This window comes from Mauremys mutica, chromosome 9, assembly GCF_020497125.1.
Source record: "Mauremys mutica isolate MM-2020 ecotype Southern chromosome 9, ASM2049712v1, whole genome shotgun sequence".
NCBI lineage: Eukaryota > Metazoa > Chordata > Testudines > Geoemydidae > Mauremys > Mauremys mutica.
Window position 1 is genome coordinate 87732532 of NC_059080.1, and position 21829 is coordinate 87754360.

The window sequence follows — 21829 nt, forward strand, 5'->3', positions numbered from 1 at the left end:
ATTCCCACAAGGCAGTGCGGGGGGGGGGGGCTGAGAGGAGGGAGAGGAGTTGGAGGAGGAGCGGGAGGAGAGCTAGCCCAATCGGAGTGCCGCTCCGGGGGAGGGGGCGGGGCCCCGAAAGGGGCGGGGCAGGCGGGTGAGTATGCAGGCGTCGGCGGACGCCACAGAAACAATTCCTGAGGCGGTCTCTGTACGAGCGGCTGCTCCAGCGCGGGGAGTCACCCCAGTCTAGCGGAGCCGGGGCGGGGGGCGTCTGCTGCAGGAGCGCGCCATCAGGTACTTCGCTGGGCGGGCAGCCCGGGTGGGTGCGCGTGGGGGGCTCCCCGCCCTAAGAAATCACTTGGTAGCTGCCCCCCCGTGTAATGCACGTTCGAGCTTTGCGTGTCAATTGACTTCGCATCCCTTGTTTGGGATCTGTTCGAAAGTCTCCCTCTGGTTATTGCTGAACGTAGATAGACGGCAGCGTGTGTGCGAGTCGTTCACTCCCAGCTCACTTTTCAGTTATTTAGAAACCTCCCGCAGTTTCCCACAGCGTGCGGACCCCAAGCCCCGTGAAATAAATTCCTGGATCTGGGTGTGGGTGTAACCTACTCCAGGGGTATGTTTGTCCCCATCCCAGCCCACCCCCTTTGCATGGTGTGTGTGGTTTTTTAAAATCTTCTATTTCATTAAAATGTTGTTTCTCTTCATGCCCCAGTGGTGGTTTTGACAGAGGCTATTTCCACATCCGTTGTAGATTTGTAAATCTGAGTCCTGGCTTTTGTTGTACTTGCCTTACGACTTTGTCAGTTATCGGGGGGTAGCTGTGTTAGTCTGGATCTGTAAGAGCAGCAAAGAGTCCTGTGGCACCTTATAGACTAACAGACGTTTTGGAGCATGAGCTCATCCAACGAAGTGGGTATTCACCCACGAAAGCTCATGCTCCAATACGTCTGTTAGTCTATAAGGTGCCACAGGACTCTTTGCTGACTTTGTCAATGACTCACTGTAAACTGGGACCAACATCTGGTGTTTGTTGATGCAGTTCAGAGTTCTCAATATTATTTTCTACAGCAAAGCTAACACACTCTGAAGATTTAAGGAGTTCTTAAAACTGAAAAATAATTCAAAACATTTTAATTAGAAGTGTTTCAGTTTCAAGTCACTTCAGAATGAGTGTAGAAGTAATGTATTTAAAACGGGTGGCTATTTTAGAGCATATGTGTGTGTATATATATGTGTGTATATTGTATATATGTGTCTGTGTGTGTGTATTCGTAAGTGTCTCCTATTTGGAGAAAAACTTTTTTTCAATTTGAATATATTTTAAAGTGCCTTTCTCCTTACAACATAAGATTTTTGCCTTGTGTGGCTCACTAAAACATGCAACACACCATATTTGAAATCTCCCTTGTTCAGAGTATCACGCACATCTTGACAGCTCAGTAAAATGAACAGCAACCTCTCGCAGTGTACATTTACCAGCCTACTAATACAATAATTATCCCAAGGTTTAAAAAATTATGCAAAAACTAAGTTTTATTTCTAACCCCTCTTATTATGAATAAAAATGAAGATACTATAATAAAATAATGATGTAAAGCACTTTGAGATCTTTAAATGAACAGTTCTGTAAATATCATACTAATATCACTGTTTTAAGTCCATCCATTTCCCTGTTTAAACAATGGTAACATGTTAGTTGCTAAGAGCAACTGTTACAGGAATGCTGTAGAACTTTAAATAGCATGTGACAATCAAGAAATATGTTTTTTTTTAAATTGGCTTTAAAAATTTAAATTCAGGTCTTTTAAACTTGTTAGCTCATGTAAAGAGAGTTTTTAAGAATACTGTATAGCATGATAAAGAGGTAAACACTTCATATAACAGATGTGTAGGAAGAGTGCCAACACCTGAATGAATAGATAAATGACGATTAAACCTATCAACCATTGGTTATAACTTTTGATAACAAAAAGGGACTGTCTGTGGAGAGCTGTGCATACCTTTTGAGGCGTCTAGCTTTGCAGTGTGGGAACAGAGATCACAAATATTTGGGACAGCAACACAACATGGAACCATCCATCACCTGTTAGGTCCCGATAGCTTAATGCATAAAGAAAGCCAGAATACCCAGGATGAGATCTGAATGTTATGCTCCATTAAAAAAAATACAATATTCCCCTCGTTCTACCCTGCTTTGTATTATTTTTAATCTGTCTTTGTGCAATCCATCGAACACCAAGTAATGCATATCCCTCACTATTGGTGGGGTACATCTAGAATATGTGTAGTGTACAAAAATATTAATATCATTAATAGCTTTTAACTTTGTTTGGCATCCCAAAGACTTCAGTTTTAATAACTGAAGGACTTATTTCTGTAAATCCCAACCAGTAGTTTCATTCTCCATAGGAAAGATTTTTTTGTGCTTTGAAAAGTCCATAAAACAAATCAAGGGGTGGGTGGGGCTGTGAGATACACAGACACTCTCTTGCGCGCACGTGCATGCCTGAGAAAATTAAACTAAGTATGTTTTTTAAATGAAGCTGTGTAGTAATGCACACTCTTGTTTAAAAATTCATAGAACAGAATATTCTGTTAAATATCTGGTTCTCTTCCCGCAAATTATTTAACCACAGATTTGACTTTCCAAGATGACAGTCTATAGTCAGAGATTAATACGTTTTCCATTCTCTTACCCCTTCCTGGTTTTTCAAAAATGCTGTCTGTTGTGGTTTTGTGGAGGGGGAGTTTGGGGCTTTTTAAAAGCAACTATAGATGATTGCCCTGTTATAAAGCAAGTCTTATGATATCTTTAGGTCACTTTTATAATATAGGTCAGCGGTTCTCAAACTGTGGGTCAGGACAGTTTTAATTGGGTCACCAGGGCTGGTTTAGACTTGCCTGGGGCCAATGCTGAAGCCTGAGCCCCACCATCCAGGGCCAAAGCCAAAGAGCTTCAGCCCTGGGCGGCAGAGCTCAGGTTACAGGCCCCCTGCCTGTGGCTGAAGCCCTTGGGCTTCGGCTTTAGCGCCCCCCCCCCCCGCCTGGAACAATAGTGCAAGCCTCTCCACCCGGGATGGTGGGGTTCAGGTGGGCTCAGTCTTCAGTCTACCTTCCTGGGGTGCAGGGGGGGGGGGAGAGTCATGATGCAGTGTTTATTGAGAACCCCTGGTATAGGTCATAGATAGTCCGACATGTATCAGTGCAAAGTGGTTTTGCTTAAGGCACAGCTATTTCCACTATGTTCTTTCCAACATGGGGGGAGGGAATAAAATTATAGATAAATGGTTGAATGAGCTACATTCAGATTGGCCTCAAGTGAGTGAGTGGCAACCATATGATTAAAGCCCTGCAAATCTGCGAATATCTGCTTTATGTCTGCGGAACATTTTTGCGGATTGTGCATGGATGCAGATCAAAATTGTATATCTAGAGCCCCGCAAATCTGCAGATATCAGTCAGCTTTACATCCGTGGATTGCGAATCAGACACAGATACAAATTTTGTATCCACGCAGGGTTCTACGTGTGATTTTCCTCGCTCCATGGGGGGAATATGGAGACAGTGAGAACCGACAAAATATGGTGTCTTTACCTCACCTTGCCAGTGTAGAAAATATTCCTACCAGCTACCTCTGAAGCTTATTTTAGTTATGATGAAAAGTTAAAAAGCTCAGTAAACTGCAAGTGAGAGTTCAGCAAGTATCATTAATGTTAAAACAATAATTTTTTTACTGTTTTAATCTAATGACATTGGCTAAAATAAAAATGATGTGAAGAAAATCAGGCTTACAAAACAATCTCAAGATGCAGTAAAAATATTGCTTTAAAAAAAATCTCACCAAAAACATATACATGAAGATTTGGGTAAAGTCACAAATCTACATGTAAAGTAAGGGTGGTGGGACTGAGGAGATTACTTAAAAACTGATTTTCCTATCACTCTGAATTAAATCAGAAATATTTCCCTTGAAGTCAGTGGAGGTACACTGACAAACGAGAGGAAAATTAGAGTTATTAATGTTGACAGTATCTTTTCTGGTTAATCTAGATATTTAAGGTTTGGCTATTTAAGATCTGCACTTTATCACTAGTAAGTAGCTAAGTATATCAAGAGCACGGTCTTGGAATGTTTTATGTAACTGTGGGAGAAGGACGGGAAACCCCAATTTTTTTATATAAACAATGGTTTAATGGATAAGGCATTGAGTTTATGGTATGTTTCATATCCTACCTTGTACTTTTGAACTTAATTCTAACCTGATGTTCAAAACTGAGTCTTTGATCATCCAAGGGATATCTTTGAGTGTGCATTATCAATTTAAAGAAAAGATGGATATCCAGGCTTTTTAAATATGTTTATGTAAATCATTCTCAGGGATGAAATCAGATCAATTTCATCTAAATTTTTAACTTGAATTATCAGTAAAGGAAAGGCTTGTTTGTGTAATTGTTGAGCCATAATAAAGGAGGGAATGTTTTCCTCCCCAGTGGGAACAGTGTTTAGAGCAGATGTTTTAGTCATAAAATTTTGGCTAATTGTTTCATGCATTCCCATTTATATACGCTTATGGCTATGCTAGTTCTGAATTCTAATCTGGGGGTGTGTTTCAAAGTTCTTTGCAATTTTTGAGTGTCTCCTACACGTAGGTAGGTAGGAAGGTATATACTATCTACAGTACTACACAGGGCAGGTAAGTGACTTGTCTAAGGTGACACAGAAAATCTGGCAGAGGTAGGCCATCCATCCTTTATGTACATGTTATATCTTGAGGTTAAGCCTGTTTCATCCTGTGGTCCATTTTAATATATGTGAGTAAATTGTTCACTGTCCATATATGGGGAATACCTGCTAATGCACAAGTGGTATTCTTCCAGCCCCATTTACTCTCCATAGATCCCGTGTCCCTTATTGGCTATATTTGACTATAGTCAAAATACTACATAGTGAGAGTATTACTTTCCTAGAGCAACCTCTTAGCTGCAGGAATTCTGACTCTGATGTCAGCTCTTGCATGAAAGTGGCTGTCTAGCACCTCCTTTGAGGTGTTGAGCCTCTTCACTTTCTGTTGGAGACCATTGCTTTTCAGGGTTGGGCCCTCTTACTGCATTTCTCAGGTACAACTAAACCTATGGCCACTCATTATAGCATTTTGCTAGTGATGTTGTTATTGTGAAGGCACTTACTATAAGCCTTAATTTACACGTCCTTAATAGCTTTATTGAAAATTACCTAAATGTGCTTATTTTTAGCCAAAGCTGAATTATATTTTGTGGGTTGGAGGTAGCTTGCCAATATTCTATTTAGCCACTTCTGATTGATCCTGATGTGGAAACTGTTACCCTTAGCTTTATTATGGCTCAACAATTACACAAACAAGCCTTTCCTTTACTGATAATACAAGTTAAAAATCTAGATTAAATTGATCTGATTTCATCCCTGAGAATGATTTACATCGAGAGGTGTCGCCGCCGAAATGCCGCTGAATTTTGGCGGATACTTGACCGCTGCCACGGTCCTTTGTCTGGCGCCTGCCAGATGAAAAGGTTGGGGACCACTGATATTCAGCAATGCAAGTGGGTTGAATTACAATACCTGTAGGAAATTTATGTTATGGTTCCTGAGTCAGATAACATTTTTGTTGTGTTTTTTGGGGGGAGGTAGGGGGCAGGGCCAGCTTTAGGCTGATTTCCCTGATTCCCTGGAATTGGGCCCCACGCCTAAGAGGGCCCCGCGCCTTAGGTGCCTTTTTAATTTTTAAATTTTTTTTACTCACCCGGCAGCGGTCTGGGTCTTCGGCGGCATTTCAGGGGTGGGGGGTGGGTTCACGAAAGACCCAGAGCAAGGGAAGCCCCCCCCCCGCTGCCGAAGTGCCGCCGAAGACCCGGATCACCGACGGGTATTAGAATCGGGCCCCGCAGTTCCTAAAGGCAGCCCTGGTACGGTGAAGATATATCAGCCATAAATCCAGATAATAAGACAGCCCATACAACTTGTACTCCAATGACTTTATTCAGCAGTGCTCTAATCAATAAATCTACACTACATTGCAGTGCTTCAAAAACAAAAGTGTGATTCTGCTTTTGGTGGATTGGACTGATTGTGTGTCTCTCTCTCTCACTCACACATTTATATTGTACTCCACATCCTGTCACTCATTTCATCCCAGACAAAATCAAAGCAGAGCCGCTTGTGCCAAAAATTGTCTGGTCATTCAGTGTTGAAAAGTACGCAGTCATGGTAATTGGCAGAGTGGCCATTCCTGTCATCACAGGGCTCTACAATAACCATATACTCTGTTTGTTTTGAAAACGCTCTTGGAATGATTCTTAATATCTTCACTGTCAGACTTATGCAAGTATGTATGATGACCACCTTTGTGAAGTAATTAAAATTTCAAGTGTCATGTCACGTGTCCATAGATCTTTATATCATAAATTTATATGAATAAATGAAGATAGCTGCAGAATATAGCTATATTAATATAATGAAAACTGAATTTATGATTTCCATTTTGATGCTCTTGATCTGTATCAATTGTTGCAAGATTGCAAAGCAGTCAGACAGATTCTCTTTCAAAGGGGTGGAGGAGGACTTTTTTTTTTTTTCCATTTTGTATCTGTGACTCTTGGGAAGCTAATGCATTAAATACAATAAATATTTTTTTTTGTCAAAAGGTTATTGACCTACTAGCACATTATTTTAAAAAGCTAGCTTTTTATAAGAAATATTTTCCGTTTTTAAGACAAATTCTCTCCAAAGGAATGGTCTCCTATGTTGTTGATTAGAATTCAGGCTAGAAGAAAGTTAAACAATATAGCCATATTTTAGTTAGTTTATGCAAATACTAAAATGCTAACTAAAACTAACATGGGGGGAGAGAGAAATACAGATCTGTTGTGGTGCTGTACTTAACTTGTGCAGTTGTTCATTTTAATTTAATAGTTATGCTGGGCATTCACTGAACAAGAACCTAATACTATAAAGTGCTAAGAATTCCCTGTGAGTTGCTGACATCTCTCAACCCTTCATACTTAATAAAGGCAAAGGGCACTCAGTTCCTTTCAGGAAGATCTTGGCACTTAACCAGACTGGACTGCAAATACTCTTACAACGCAGTCCCATATGTGAAATAGAGTTCCTTAGATCTAAAAGTGTGAATTCTCCCTTACTGGATTTAACCTTGACAAGAACGCTTGAGAGAGACTTTAGTTTCCTTAGCCCTTCCACATTATCCCCTTTCCTTCCATGGATTTAATCCATGTACACAACTTTCGTGTTGCCATATCTGATGGGGGGGGGGGGAACTTAAACTCCCACTGACTTGCCATTAAATGGACTTAGAGTTGTTTTGCTTCAGTAACCCTGAGAAAGGGGACTGAATTCTTCATTATGGTGCATTGGCTTGTGCACCAGCACTTCGTAGCAACATAAGAGCAGCCATACTGGGACAGACCAGAGGGCCAATGCCAGGTGCCCCAGAGGGAATGAACAGAGCAGGTAATCAAGTGATACATCACCTGTCGCCCATTCCCAGCTTCTGGCCAACAGAGGCTATGGACGCCATTCCTGCCCATCCTGGCTAGTAGCCAGGATAGTTAATGGACCTTCCTCCATTAACTTATCTAGTTCTTTTTTTAACCCTGTTACAGTCTTGGCCTTCACAACATCCCCTGGCAAAGAGTTCCACTGACTGACTCTGCATTATGTGAAGAAATACTTCCTTTTGTTTGTTTTTACACTTGCTTCCTATTAACTTTATTTGGTGACCTCTAGTTCTTGTATTATGAGAAGGAGTAAATAACACTGCCTTATTTACTTTCTCCACACCAGGCATGATTTTATAGACCTCTATCATATCCCCCCCTTAATCGTCTCTTTTCCAAGCTGAAAAGTCCCAGTCTTATTAATCTCTCCCCATACGGAAGCGGATCCATACCCCTAATCATTTTTGTTGCTCTTTTCTGAATCTTTTCCAATTCCAGTATATCTTTTTTTGAGATGGGGCAACCACATTTGCACACAGTATTCAAGATGTGGGTATATCGTGGATTTATATAGACGCAATATGATATTTTCGGTCTTCTTATCTATCCCTTTCTTAATGATTCCCAACATTCTGTTAGCTTTTTTGACTGCTGCTTCACATTGAATGAATGTTTTCAGAGAACTAGCCACAATGACTCCCAAGATCTTTCTTGAGTGGTAACAGCTAATTTAGACCTCATCATTTTATATGTATAGTCGGGATTATTTTTTCCAATGTGCATTACTTTGCTTTTATTAAAATTGAGCTCTAGCTACAATCTGCTTTTAAAGAGCGTATCTCCCTGTAGTTTATTTCCCTTTATTGTATTGTATTCATCAATGCAAGATAATTTAAGCTGCCTTAGCAGTAATTAACTTGCTCCCCACATTTGCCCATGATGGTCAAATCCTGGCACTTATACTCATGTGATGTAGAACCCAGTTCCATTGTAGTACCATTGGAAGCTAGGAGTGAGGTACTACTCCATGTAAGAAAGGCAGAATTTGGCCCTTCGCCTTTGCACCAGTTCTTTGTTTACTATTTCTTCATTGAACATGGCCTCCTTTAAGTCTAAAGATGCCCTGTATTAATTGCTTGCTGTCTCACAGTTACCAAAGGTGTCTGCACATCTGCCACATTTCTCAACACAACAGCAAAAATTGCATCTTCCAACAACATCTGTTTCCATGTCTGAAGATTTTATGGTGATGCTTCCTACCTCAGTTTATCCAGTGAGGACTTTGGTCATATTTTTATATATCTAACTACAACTTATATATTTTTTATTGGCTCAATAAATCTATTCTAGAGTACTTTTTCCCCCTCTGTCCACATTAAAGCAGTTATTGGAGCATTTAATTGTTGTTGTGTACTTCACGTAGCAATTTAAGATCACTGAAGCAGTTAATATTTTTTTCTTTTCCTCAGACATATTCAGTCTTCCAGATAAAAGCATCCTCTCCAATTCCCTCTACTATTTATAAATATTAATCAATCAAAACCCAAGGCAGGCTGATCAACTTACTATAATAGCAGATCTTCAGCATGAGATCACACTGTTCTAAATGAAAGATTCGTAGTAGTCTACCAAAATGATGAGTTACATATAAAACCAAGATATTCTTTGCTGTCTGCCTGAGAAGTCCTGTGATAGATGATATAGAAAAATCCAAGTTCACTTTACTGTACATATGCTAGTTTATTGTCTTCTTACTTTCTGATTCATTCAAAAGGTAAGAGGGAGGAAAACATCAAAGTTTGCCAAGTGGACATAGAGAAAAAAATCAATGGGAGTAAGAGGCAACTAAGGAGATCTTAAAAACAATAAACAGAAATACAATAAAGGGAAATAAACTACAGGGAGATGTGCCTTTTTAAAAGCAGATTGTAGCTAGAGCTGGATGAAATTTTGTACACACAACTTTCTCTTTTTGCCCAAAATAAAAGGAGATTTGGGTTGACCGAAATATTTTGCAAATTCATGTTGAACTCAACAAATCGTTTTTTAAGTCAAAACGTTTGTTTCAAAAAGTCAAAACAAAACATTTAACTATTGTGATTCAAAATGTCTGTTTCAAAATTTACTTATTTTTTATATAAATGTATAAAAATAAAAGGTCAATAAAGCTCAGAACTAATCATTTCATTTTAGGTTGAATTTAACATTTTTGTTTAACCCAGAGTGATTTGTTTGTTTGTTTGCTGGCCTTGGCTGCCTGCCCCCAAGAAACCCCCCACACACACCCCAAAAAACAATCAGTTGTTCACACAGCTCTAATTGTGTAACTAGCTTATATTGGCTTTCAAAGCCATGAATAGTGTAATAGTCACTGACAGAAAACTTGGTTAACACAGTTAAGGTTGCCTGGTGGTGTCTTGTTTCCTTCTAGATAGTGAGTTCAGTGAAACTCAAACTTCAGAAAACAAGGAAATTCAGAGTCAAAGTACATACTAATGCAACCTTAACTCTACCTTTCTGGAGCTGGCAATAACCAATGGTAATTATCTTCATGCACTTCGGCTATGTTAGGTGTAGCTATACTGAATGGTGCAGAGATCAGTTAGAGCTACTTGGCAGAGTTGAGATCGTGATATCACGTCTAGGGTCCGTGGAGAAGGAGGGCTTGCGCTCCATGGAGGTGTGAGATCAAAGGAAAGAGATGCAGGGATCCCGTATGCCTCATCTCAGTGCTGAGTTCTGTAGGTTTTCAGTAATGTGACATGGGGTGGGGGGAGTCTTTTTGGTATGGGGATTGGAGGAGTGAGATGGGATATGAGAGCGGTCTTTGGCTTTAGTGATGGGTATGTGGAAGTCTAGTGTGTTAGATGGAATCCTGTGGCAAAGGGGTTGTGACTGGGGTAAAAGAATTGTAAAACATATCAGATGTAGTATTTTCTTTTTCCCTGTGAAGGAGGCTGAGGTTTAAATGTAGAACAGGTGCAGATAGCTCCTGTTCAATACAGTACAGTTCACATAAATACAAGTTCTGCCTTAGCAAAGAGAAGGTATTGGAACCTGTGCTACTGTAGGGTTGCCAGGCGTCCAGTTTTTGACCAGAACACCCAGTTGCAAACAGACCTTGATGGCTCCAGTCAGCACAACACAGCGGACCGAACCGTTAAAAGTCCAGTTGGCTCCAGTGGCTGGGTCAGCGCAGCTCCCAGAAGCGGCCACCACATCCCTCCAGCTCCTCGGCGCAAGGGTGGGCAGGAGGGCTCTGCGCGCTGCCCCTGTCCGCGGCACAGGCACCACCCCAAGTGCCAACTCCACAGCTCCCATTGGCTGGGAACCGCGGCCAATGGGAGCTGAGTGGGTAGCACCTGTGGATGGGGGCAGCGTGCAGAACCCCCAGGCTGCCCCTCTGCCTAGGAGTCAGAGGGACATGCCAGCCACTTCCAGAAGCCGCCTGAGGTAAGCGCCGCCTGGCGTCCATGCCTCATGCCCCCTCCCAGAGTCAACACCCTTTCCCACACGCCGAACCCTTCAGCCCCAAGCCCGGAGAACCCTCCTTCACCCTGAACCGCTAATTTCTGGCCGCAAGCCCAGAGCCCACCCCCCGCTGCACCCTAGCCCAGCCTGGAGCCTCCTCCCACACTCCGAACCTCTCATCCCCGGCTCCACCCCAGAGCCTGCACTCCCCAGCCCAGAGCCCTCTCCTGCACCCTGAACCTCTCATTTCTGGCCCCACCCCAGAGCCCAATAAAATCCTGGTGCTATTGACTTCAGTAACACAAAATCTATTGCATGCAATGCGGCCAGGATTTCACCCAGTCATTGGAACTCTGTCACTGACCTGAATATAGAATTTAAGGCTCCAAAAGTCATGGAAGCACTCCTCAGAGAAAGGTAATGAGTGAGGCACAGCAGGTCTCAGTGCTGTAATGTAGCTTCAATTATTTAGAAGAAGGAACGAGCAACATCAGATCCAAATCTGCAAGTAGGAACATAGGAATTGTCCTACTAGAGTGGTTGTAATGTCAATCTAAGTTCTTGTCCTCAATGACTTACTGTGGCCATTAGTTCCACAGTCTGACTAGAAGAAAAAACGTTATCAGTTTTGAATTTGGCACCTTTCAATTTAAATTAATGTCTCCTTTTTTTGAGTGTTAAAAGGCAGGAAGATCTACCTTCTCTAGATTATTGATTATTTTATATAATTTGTATCTCATCCCTTCTTATTCATCTCTTTTCTAAGGTGAATGATCTCAGTTTTTTTAATGACTCTTCATATATGAGTTTTTCCATGTCCTTGGTCATTCTGAGTTCCCTTAGTTCTGGAATATCTTTTCAAGATGGGGTAACCATCACAGCTCACAATATTCCCAGTGGGGCTGCACTATCCTATTCTATAGAAGGACTTTTATAATATTCTCTACCCCATTCTTTATGCAACCTAATATTTTTGCATTTATCAACATAGAACTTCATTGAGCACCATGTTATACATTCATTTAGCATGTTTAGGTCTTTCTGAAGTTCCTTAGAATCCTTTGTGGTCCCAAATAACTTGGATAGCTTTGTGTCATCTGCTAATTTTGCTACTTGCCTACTCACCTCTCCTCATTCCATAATTAATAAATATATTAATATATATGTTTGTGTGCATAACAACACCGGACCTACTACGAACTTTGAGGCACCCCACTTTTACCTTCTGCCATGTAGAAAATTGACTATTTAATCCTACTCTTAGTTGTTTGTCTCCTAGATGACACCAAGGGACTGTTTGCACATGTTGGGGATGGAGGGTGAGGGGGGGGTCATATTACATGGCAGACCCTTTTCTCATAGCATAGTTTGGTCTTGGTTGTAATGTTACCCACTGTTGATCAGCCTGCGAGGATAGGCCCTGAGACAGGAGGGTCTACTAGCAAACTATTCTGCAGGAAATTAGGCTAAGTCTACACTATAAACTTGCCTCGATATAAGTGTGTTGCTTAGGGTTGCCACCCTAACCCTCGGTGTAGGCAGTGCTGCGTCAACAGGAGAGCTTCTCCTGTCGACATAGCCACCGCCTCTCGTGGAAGTGGACTAACTACACCGCCAGTGGATTAACTACACCGCTGCAGCGTTTCAAGCGTAGACTTGCCCTTTACAGAAAGCTAGCACGTAGATTTCCAGTGTTAGGAAACATATGGTGATGCACCTAGTGAAAATTAATAAGAAAATAAATTGAACCGTAGCTGGTACCTTATTCAAGAAAACAAAGACAGCAGGAGACTTTGGGGTAGTTATGAATATAATAACTTCAACAAGAGGTGAGGGCCCAAAGAGTGGCTTCAGTGTTTGGTACTTATGTGTGGCAGGGGGAAAGCAAGCAAGTAACTAGGCATCTTGGTTTCTGGGATCATTTCAGGTTCCAGGATTGCATCCTAGGAGCAGGGCCGGCTCCAGGTACCAGCACAGCAAGCGGGTGCTTGGGGCAGCCCATGGAAGAGGGCGGCACGTCCAGGTCTTTGGCGGGAATTCGGCATGGGTCCCTCTCGGAGGGAAGGACTGGCCGCCGAATTGCCACCGAAAAATGAAGCAGCGCGGTACAGCAGCTGCCGAAGTGTCGCCCATCGCGGATTTTTTTTTTTCTTCGCTGCTTGGGGAGGCAAAAAAGCTGGAGCCAGCTCTGCCTATGAGCACAAGGAAGAATAGTCAGATGCTAGGGCCCTGAACTGGGACCCAGAAGACTTGAGTTCAGTTCCTAGCTTAGCTACACACTTTCTTTGTGACTTTGGGAAAGTCATGTAATCTACTCTGTTCCTGAGTTTCCCCACCTATAAAATGAGGAGAATATTTACTTACCTCATAAGGGTGTTGTGAGGATAAAACTCCTAAATCATAATTTATTAAATGGCCACAATACTCATCAAATGTGGTGACTTTTTTTTTTCACTCTCCTGGAGCAGGGTAATATGATTCCCAGTGGGAGTCTACTAGAAATGCTATTCATATTAGGTTCTCTCATAAACTGTAATCAATTAGTTTTGTAAAACTTTTAGGAACTTTGAGTGTAATGGCTTGAAATAACATTGTTGTACCCAAAATGAAGTAGCTATTACTGAACAGCCTAGATTTGTGTCAGTACAAACAACACTTGCCACAATTCTGATCAAAATGATACACAAAGTAAATATCTTTCACGACACCTGTAAATGTAGCAGGGAATGGAGATGCTATAGGAGAACATCAGAACTCCAGAAGGAAAGAAACTGTTCTTTTTATTTTTATTTAGAAAATAAGCTCAGGAGACTGAAATGTTGGTTGGTTGTTTCGCCCATACAGAAATTCATGGTGTTGAGTGGAATTGAAATAACTCTATGCAAATTAGCTTGATGTGCTCTGGAAGCAAGAAATTGTTCCATCATTTACGTTTTTTGTGAAGTTATAGAAACAACATAAGACAGGCACGCTCACATGAAAGTTAAATCAGTTTTTCACGCTTGAGTAGAGTAGGTGTGATGAAATGGGTTTTAGCCCATGAAAGCTTATACCCAAATAAATTTGTTAGTCTCTAAGGTGCCACAAGTACTCCTTGTTGTTTTTGCTGATACAGACTAACACGGCTACCACTCTGAAACCTGCCAACAAAATGTATATTTCTAAAATAGCAATTTAGGACTGTTTTAGGGAGATGACTTGAGGCAATGTGCTCTTGTTGTAAGAGGATGTTTCACTTATGTGGGATTATGGAGACCAATGAAGACTTTTTACTCTTAAATTATTAATCCTATTTTTTAAATTTTGTCCAGGTTGAAACACTTTTTATTATTGAAGTTTGACTGTCTCTGAGCTTGCACAAAGCATAATTAAGACCTGTTGCACTTTTCCCCCCTAGAGTCAAAGTATAATGTTCAGCTGGCTGGCATGTATGAATAATCCATCACTGTGAATCATTAACTTGCAAGACCAGCTACAGTAATTGATGTCTTCTTGCAAGCTATGAAAATGTTCAGGGAAATCATTTATTTCTCTTGCTGGTGCATTTTATAATTAATTTATTTATTTTAGAATGCTTTATGTATTGGGTAGCATTGGGCTGTAACCTGTGAACCAGATTTGCTTGAGGTTAAACACCTGAAAGGGATCAATTTTATTTAAACTTCTCCTGACTCTTCCTTTGAATAAAAGAAATAGGTGTTGGAGGGAATAAATACATGTTCTGTGACACTATGTATTTCAAGTTAATTTAAGCTCTTCCTCTTGGTACATATAATGGATGATGATGCACTTCGTTAGCTCTGGTTAGAAATAAAATTAGTAATCATGAATAAGTTTATTAAAAGGCAAAGGTTAATTTGCATATGATTAATATTAAATATTGTATTTGGAAAACGGATAGCTTTAACATAGTATGGTAATAAGCAGTGATACTCACTGTGTAAAAATTAAACTGATACGGTATTTAGCCTTTTTTATGTTTTGTTCTAATATAGTACCGTATATTCCGGCGTATAAGACGACTTTCTATATTAAAAAACAACCCCCCAAAATCGGAAGTCGTCTTATACGCCGGGTATAACAGCGGGCGGCTGGGCTTTAAAAGGCTCTGAGCTCCCCGCCGCAGCGGGCAGCCCGGAGCCTTCTGATTCCCGGCCGCGGCTGGGATTTAAAAGACTCTGTGCTGCCCGCCGCGGCGGGCAGCCCGGAGCCTTCTGATTCCCGGCCGCGGCTGGGATTTAAAAGACTCTGTGCTGCCCGCCGCGGCGGGCAGCCCGGAGCCTTCTGATTCCCGGCCGCGGCTGGGATTTAAAAGGCTCTAGGCTGCCCGCTGCGGCGGGCAGCCCGGAGCCTTCTGATTCCCGGCCGCGGCTGGGATTTAAAAGGCTCTGGGCTCCCCCCCTCGGAAGGGGGGGTCGTCTTATAGGGCGAGTATAGGCCAAAACCTATATTGTAACTGTAAAATTAGGGGGTCGTCTTATATGCCCCGTCGCCCTATACGCCGGAAAATACGGTATGTGATTACTTAATGATATAGGCTACACATTTTTGAGAATCTGCTGAACTCGCATATCAAACAGTTATATTTTTCTGAAGGGCATACACCGTGAGGCAGTATAGTTTACCACATAACATTTGAAGGGCTTCATAAATCAGGTTATAATCTCCATGGTAGTCACCTGGCTGGAAAAATGACATAGTAACATTGGCCTTTTTTGTGAAGGATTTTCACCATTGTCAGTGGGTTTTAAACTACTAGGGTCTACTTAATCTGCAGCCATTCCACCATGGGTTGTGACCTCCTCAACTGTCCTAAAATAAGCAAAGTAAGGCTGGGTTAGTATTTGGATGGGAGCTCTCAAAACAACCCTCAGGGAATTATGGCGGGAGTCTTGCTTCTGAATTGGTATTGAATCAGTATCCTAGAATAAAGGCACAGTGCTGCTTTTGTGGTGTGGTGGCAGCGTTCTTTATTTTGGGTGAACTGTAAACCCAAGGACCTGTTAGTTGTCATTAAAGACCCCATGGTACTCAAGTAGATATGAGGTCATTTTAATCCCCATGTCTTGGATGTTATGCTCTGTCAGTATTTACTTCTATATCTAAATTTCCCTTGCATTTTCAAGTGGAGAAGTTATTCATAAAAAACCCCAACAAAAAACGTGTGTAGTGTGGTGGTATAAAATGACTGCCAAGTTCACTCTCAAAGATAGTTTTATTTCAGTAGCACGTGAGAAATTCTTGTGTGTATATGGCAAAATCTTCAAAAACAAGCATTCACTTTTGCATGCCTGTTTATGTGTGCGCTTGGGTAGCCAGTTCCAAGGCCAACTGAAGTCAGTAGGAGCCTTTCTATTGACTTTAATAGGCTTGGTATGAAGACCTACAGGAATAAGTGGTTCTGCCATGTTATCTATTCTAGAAGGGAGAAACATTAAAAACACAACCAGTTATCAGCTGAATGGCAAGGAAGGAAAGGGAGCGAAGTGGCTCATTGGGATACCATGACTGACTTTCCACTTGAATTTCTGAAAAATTGATTGTGTAAATGAGTACGTGTTAACACATGAATGTAACCAACACTCAAATTATACAGTGACATGCACTTTTGAAGTAATTATAGGTATCCAGATGTCTGAAAGCAAAAAAAAAAGTTAAATCTGAACATAATGAACTCCTCCAGACCAGCACAGAAAGTCTGGTGAAAATAAATCTGTATGGACTTTAGGGTTATGTGTATCAGGGTGTTTTTTATTTTTTGTTTATGATGTATTACTTGTTTTTGTTGTTGTTTTAAAGCAACCCTACATACTAGTATGTGTGAATAAATTTGGAATGATGGAAGCTCAAGAGTTTAGTAAAATGTCCATACTGTGGTAACTACCCCAACCAGATTAAACGTGTGAAACAGTGAGTTCCTAAAATGACTGACAGAGAAAAGGTCTACATTGTTGAGAGGATTCTCATCCATCATATTGCCAAATAAATAATTAATAGATGGTATCTGGGCTTGGCAAATTTGACTGCTACTAATGTGAAGATTAAGCCCAGGGGTCAGGATGGAAAATCTCTGCATGGTTCCCCATACAGGTGCATCAGTTTCTGGTACGCTTACTTGTACTGAATGCCTTAATACATAGATGGTCTTATTAATTTAAGTGGGACATCTTTCTACTTGATATAGATAAAGTTATTGGTACCTGGCCCTAAAACAATAAAACCAGCTTTTTGTAGTAAACTTAAATGTAACATGATAGATCAGTCAACTTTTTACTTAATTTATTTTGAAAGTAATTTACTATTAAGGCTGATCAAATAGCAGAAAAAAAAATACTTTTTTTTTTTTTTACTTTATTTTTACCACTATATGATAACTAACATCCAGCCAGCTAGAGACCTTGTCTATCATTGCATCCAGGGGCGGATTAGGATTTTGTGGGGCCCCTGGACCACAGCAAGTGGTGCCCCCCTGGTGCCGCTGCCGGGGAGCGGGGTTGGGATGCAGGGGCAAGCCCTCATGCCCCGAGCGGAGCGTGGGTGGGCGGAGTGGGGCAAGCTCCCGCACCCCGATCCTGCTCCTCAGCAGGAACACTGGGCGGAGCAGGTCAGGGTGTGGGGGCACCCATTTTTCCAGGGGCCCCCAATTGGCCAGTGGGCATTGGTCCCATTGGCCCAGCAGCTATTCCGCCAGTGATTGCATCATAATATTTGTCAAATTATCTGAAACATCTCTAAAACTCATCAAATAAAATACTGACCAACCGTACTTGCTATAGGCTTACATTCCTTCACTTCCGGCCTCCCCTCTCTTTCCTACAATAGTCTTATGCTGTATCTCTTTTAAGTCCTTTTTGGGGCCTATTTCTCCCCCTCTCCCCCACCAATATTACACTGTGTTCCCTTCCTCCTTCCGTATATTTTGTCTCCTTTCTGCATACGGTATCTTTCCTTAGCTTATCCTTTTAAGGATTAAATTTTTTCAGAAGCAGCTGAGTAATTTAGGAGCCCAAGTCCCCTTAACTGTCAATTATCCTTAGGTACTGTTGAAAATCCTAGCCATAATCTTTCTCTATGCTCACACCCATATCCATCCATACACCTTCACGTGGGGCTTGGAAATTCTTCCAGACACCTAAAGGTCTACATCTATTAGACAGACAGTTACAAAGGAAGAGGAAAGGAAGATCTAGTTTTTCAGGTGTAACCTCCGTGTCAGAAACATTGTTGCTAATTCTCATGACTCCCTCACAAGTCTTGTCATATTTTGTATTTTTTAAAGCCCCAGTTCTTGGAGTCAGGTGACTATATTAGAATCCCAGCTTTTTTTTTTTTTTTTAAAAAAGAAAATAGTTTCTAGCCCCCATGGTTGTAAAGAAAAGCTTGAAAATGCAAACCCAGAAGACTTAAAAATCAGAAGGCAAATAAAAAGAAGCGCAGATTTATTACTTCACTATTTTTAACCAAATTTCATAACTTTTGGGCACCTGACTCGTGAATTTGGAATACTTGAAGTTTGCAATATTGGAGAGGGCAGTCCTTCTTCCACCCCAAACTACTGGGAAAGAGACTCCTTACAATGATTATTCGCATATCAGCTTCTGGCTAATAGAAGTCAGGAAACTCGAACCTTTCCCAAAGGTGCCCTCATCACTGGAAAGAAAAGGAGCATGTTCGTTCTCTCTCTCTCTCACTCTTTTCAGGGGTGGATGAGAGAGAATGTAATGTTTAAAAACTTAATTCTTATTTAGTGAAATGCTCTTTCAGCATTTCCAGTTAGCTAAAGATATTCCAGAATTTAACTCTGCAAATACCAGAAGTCCCCAGGCAGTCCATATGTGACTGATAGTTGTATCTGGATGCATGGGTTGTATGTTAACGAGTTTATATGATCAGATATGCTGGATACCTTTTCATATGAAGAAAACTTATTACTGTTCCGCCTACATTGCCTGTCGGCTTGCCCAATTATCCCTTCAGGTTGAATTAATCTCAATGGAACATATTTGATTTTCAGTAGATTTTCTTCAACATGGAATACTGAATGGAGTCATGTTTATAGAACGATTAAGTTGAACAAAAGAAAATGGGCCATGTCCTTATCTCGAGTAAATTGGCATAGCTCCCTTGAAATTCAATGGTACTATATCCGTGTAGACCAGCTGAAGATCTGGCCCAGTGTAGTGACTGTGTATGCAATATTAGAAATAGGTATGCTACTTAAAAGCCAGATTTTCAAATGTGCTCAGCCCCCACAATTAGGGCCAAGCATTTCTGAAGTGTCCGACTCCTAGGTACCAAAATAAGTAGCTAGTTCTTTAAATGCTTAGTAGCTCCCATTGTTCTCACAAGATCCTGGGTACTGAGCTCTCTCAGTAGTCTAGCCCTAAATGTTGATATGTATATGGGAACACAAAGAGGCCTTGTTTATAATCTAGTTCAAATGCCAATGTATTCAGACAAGATTTACCATTCTGGTTTGACTTCAGAAAAGTGAATCAATATTTGGCCTATTGTTTCAGTGGTGAAGAAATGGTAAAAGCATTTACCACTAAAGGAAAATGGGCCCTGGTTATTTATATATATTCTTGCTTTTGGCATATGACAGACTTGTCTTTCAGGATCCAATTTCCTCTGTGGTTTATTGCTCTATGAAGAGTGACAGAGGGTCATGTGGGAGGAAAAGTGCATGTGAGCAAATCAGCCACCACTTTATGAATTGGCCAGAACAGCTCCAAAAGTGACAAGATCGATGAAAAGGGGGGATTATATTATCTGTATTACTGCCTAGTGGCTGCATCCAGCATGGGAGGCCCCATTATGCTAGGCAAGTAACTACAACAAGGAGTCCTTGTGGCACCTTAGAGACTAACAAATTTATTTGGGCATAAGCTTTCATGGGTTAAAACCCACTTCATCAAATGCATGGAGTGAAAGATACAGTAAGTAGCTATAAATATACAGCACATGAAAAGATGGGAGTTGCCTTACCAAGTGGAGGGTCAGTGCTAATGAGGCCAGTTCAGTCAGGGTGGATGTGGCCCATTCCCAACAGTTGACAAGAAGGTGAAAGTATCAACAGAGGGAAAATTACTTTTTGTAGTGACCCAGCCACTCTCAATCTTTATTCAGGCCTAATTTGATGGTGTCAGGTTTGCAAATGAATTCCAGCTCTGCAGTTTCTCATTGAAGTTTGTTTTTGAAGTTTTTTTGTTGAAGAATGGCCACTTTTAAGTCTGTTATTGAGTGTCCAGGGAGACTGAAGTGCTCTCCTACTGGTTTTTTAATGTTACAATTCTTGACGTCTGATTTGTGTCCATTTATTCTTTTGCGTAGAGACTGTCCAGTTTGGCCAATGTACATGGCAGAGGGGCATTGCTGGCAGATATCACATTGGTAGATGTGCAGGTGAATGTGCCCGTGATGGTGTGGCTGAGGTGGTTAGGTCCTATGATGGTTTCCCTTGAATTAATAGAGTTGGCAACGGGATTTGTTACAGGGATTGGTTCCTGGGGTACTGTTTCTATTGTGTGGTGTGTAGTTGCTGGTAAGTATTTACTTCAGGTTGTGGGGTGTCTGTAAGCAAGGACTGGCCTGTCTCCTAAGGTCTGTGAGTGGGGGATGGTCCTCCAAGATAGGTTGTAGATCCTTAAAGGTGTGCTGGAGATGTTTTAGTTGGGGGCTGTAGGTGATGACTAGTGGCGTTCTGTTACTTTCTTTGTTGGGCCTGTCCTGTAGAGGTGACTTCTGGGTACCCTTCTGGCTCTGTCAATCACGTAGGTTGAGAGAGATTCTGTAGGTATTTGTCTCTGTTTGAGGGATTGGAGCAAATGCGGTTGTATCTTAGGGTTTTTCTGTAGACAATGGATCGTGTGATGTGGTCTGGATGAAAGCTTGAGACATGTAGGTAAGTACAGCAGTCAGTAGGTTTCTGGTATAGGGTGGTGGTTATGTGACCATCACTTATTTGCACTGTAGTGTCCAGGAAGTGGATCTCTTGTGTGGACTGGTCCAGGCTGAGGTTGATGGTGGGATGGAAATTGTTGAAATCCTGGTGGAATTCCGCAAGGGCCTCCTTCCCATGGGTCCAGATGATGAAGATGCTATCAGTGTAGCGCAAGTAGAGTAGGAGTGCTAGGGGACGAGAGCTGAGGAAGTGTTGTTCTAAGTCAGCCATAAAAATGTTGGCATACTGTGGGGCCATGCGGGTACCCATAGCAGTGTCGCTGACTTGAAAGTATAAATTGTCCCCAAATCTGAAACAGTTGTGGTTGAGGATAAAGTCACAAAGCTCAGCCACCAGTCTGCCATGACATTATCGGGGATACTGTTCCTGACAGCTTGTTGTCCATCTTTGTGTGGAATGTTGGTGTAGAGAGCTTCTACATCCATAGTGGCTAGGATGGTGTTTTCTGGAAGATCACAAATGGATTGTAGTTTCCTCAGGAAGTCAGTGGTCTCTTGAAGATAGTTGGGAGTGCTGGTAGTGTAGGGCCTGAGAAGAGAGTCCACATAGCCAGACAATCCTGTTGTTAGGGTGCCAATGCCTGAGATGATGGGGCGTCCAGGATTCCCAGGTTTATGGCTCTTGGGTAGCACATAGAATGCCCCTGGTTGGGGCTCTAGGGGTGTGTCTGTGTAAATTTGTTGCTGTGCTTCTTCAGGGAGTTTCTTGAGCAGATGGTGCTGTTCCTTTTGGTACCCCTCAGTGGGATCAGAGGCCTGTAGAATGTGGTGTCAGAGAGTTGCCTAGCAGCCTCTCATTCATACTCCGACCTATTCATGATGACGACAGCACTTCCTTTGTCAGCCTTTTTTATTATGTCAGAGTTGTTTCTGAGGTTGTGGATGACGTTGTGTTCTGCTCGGCTGAGGTTATGGGGCAAGTG

General features: G+C 41.7%; 1 protein-coding gene across 1 annotated transcript in view; it reads left to right on the forward strand.

Annotated features, from left to right (window-relative positions):
• Positions 1–126: 126 nt before the first annotated feature.
• The window catches only part of SERPINI1 (serpin family I member 1), a 70724-nt gene continuing 49021 nt past the window's right edge, over positions 127–21829 (forward strand). Inside the window, exon 1 of the mRNA XM_045029942.1 lies at positions 127–276. The gene's annotated coding sequence lies outside the window, so the exon portion shown is untranslated. The remainder of the gene's footprint in view (positions 277–21829) is intronic.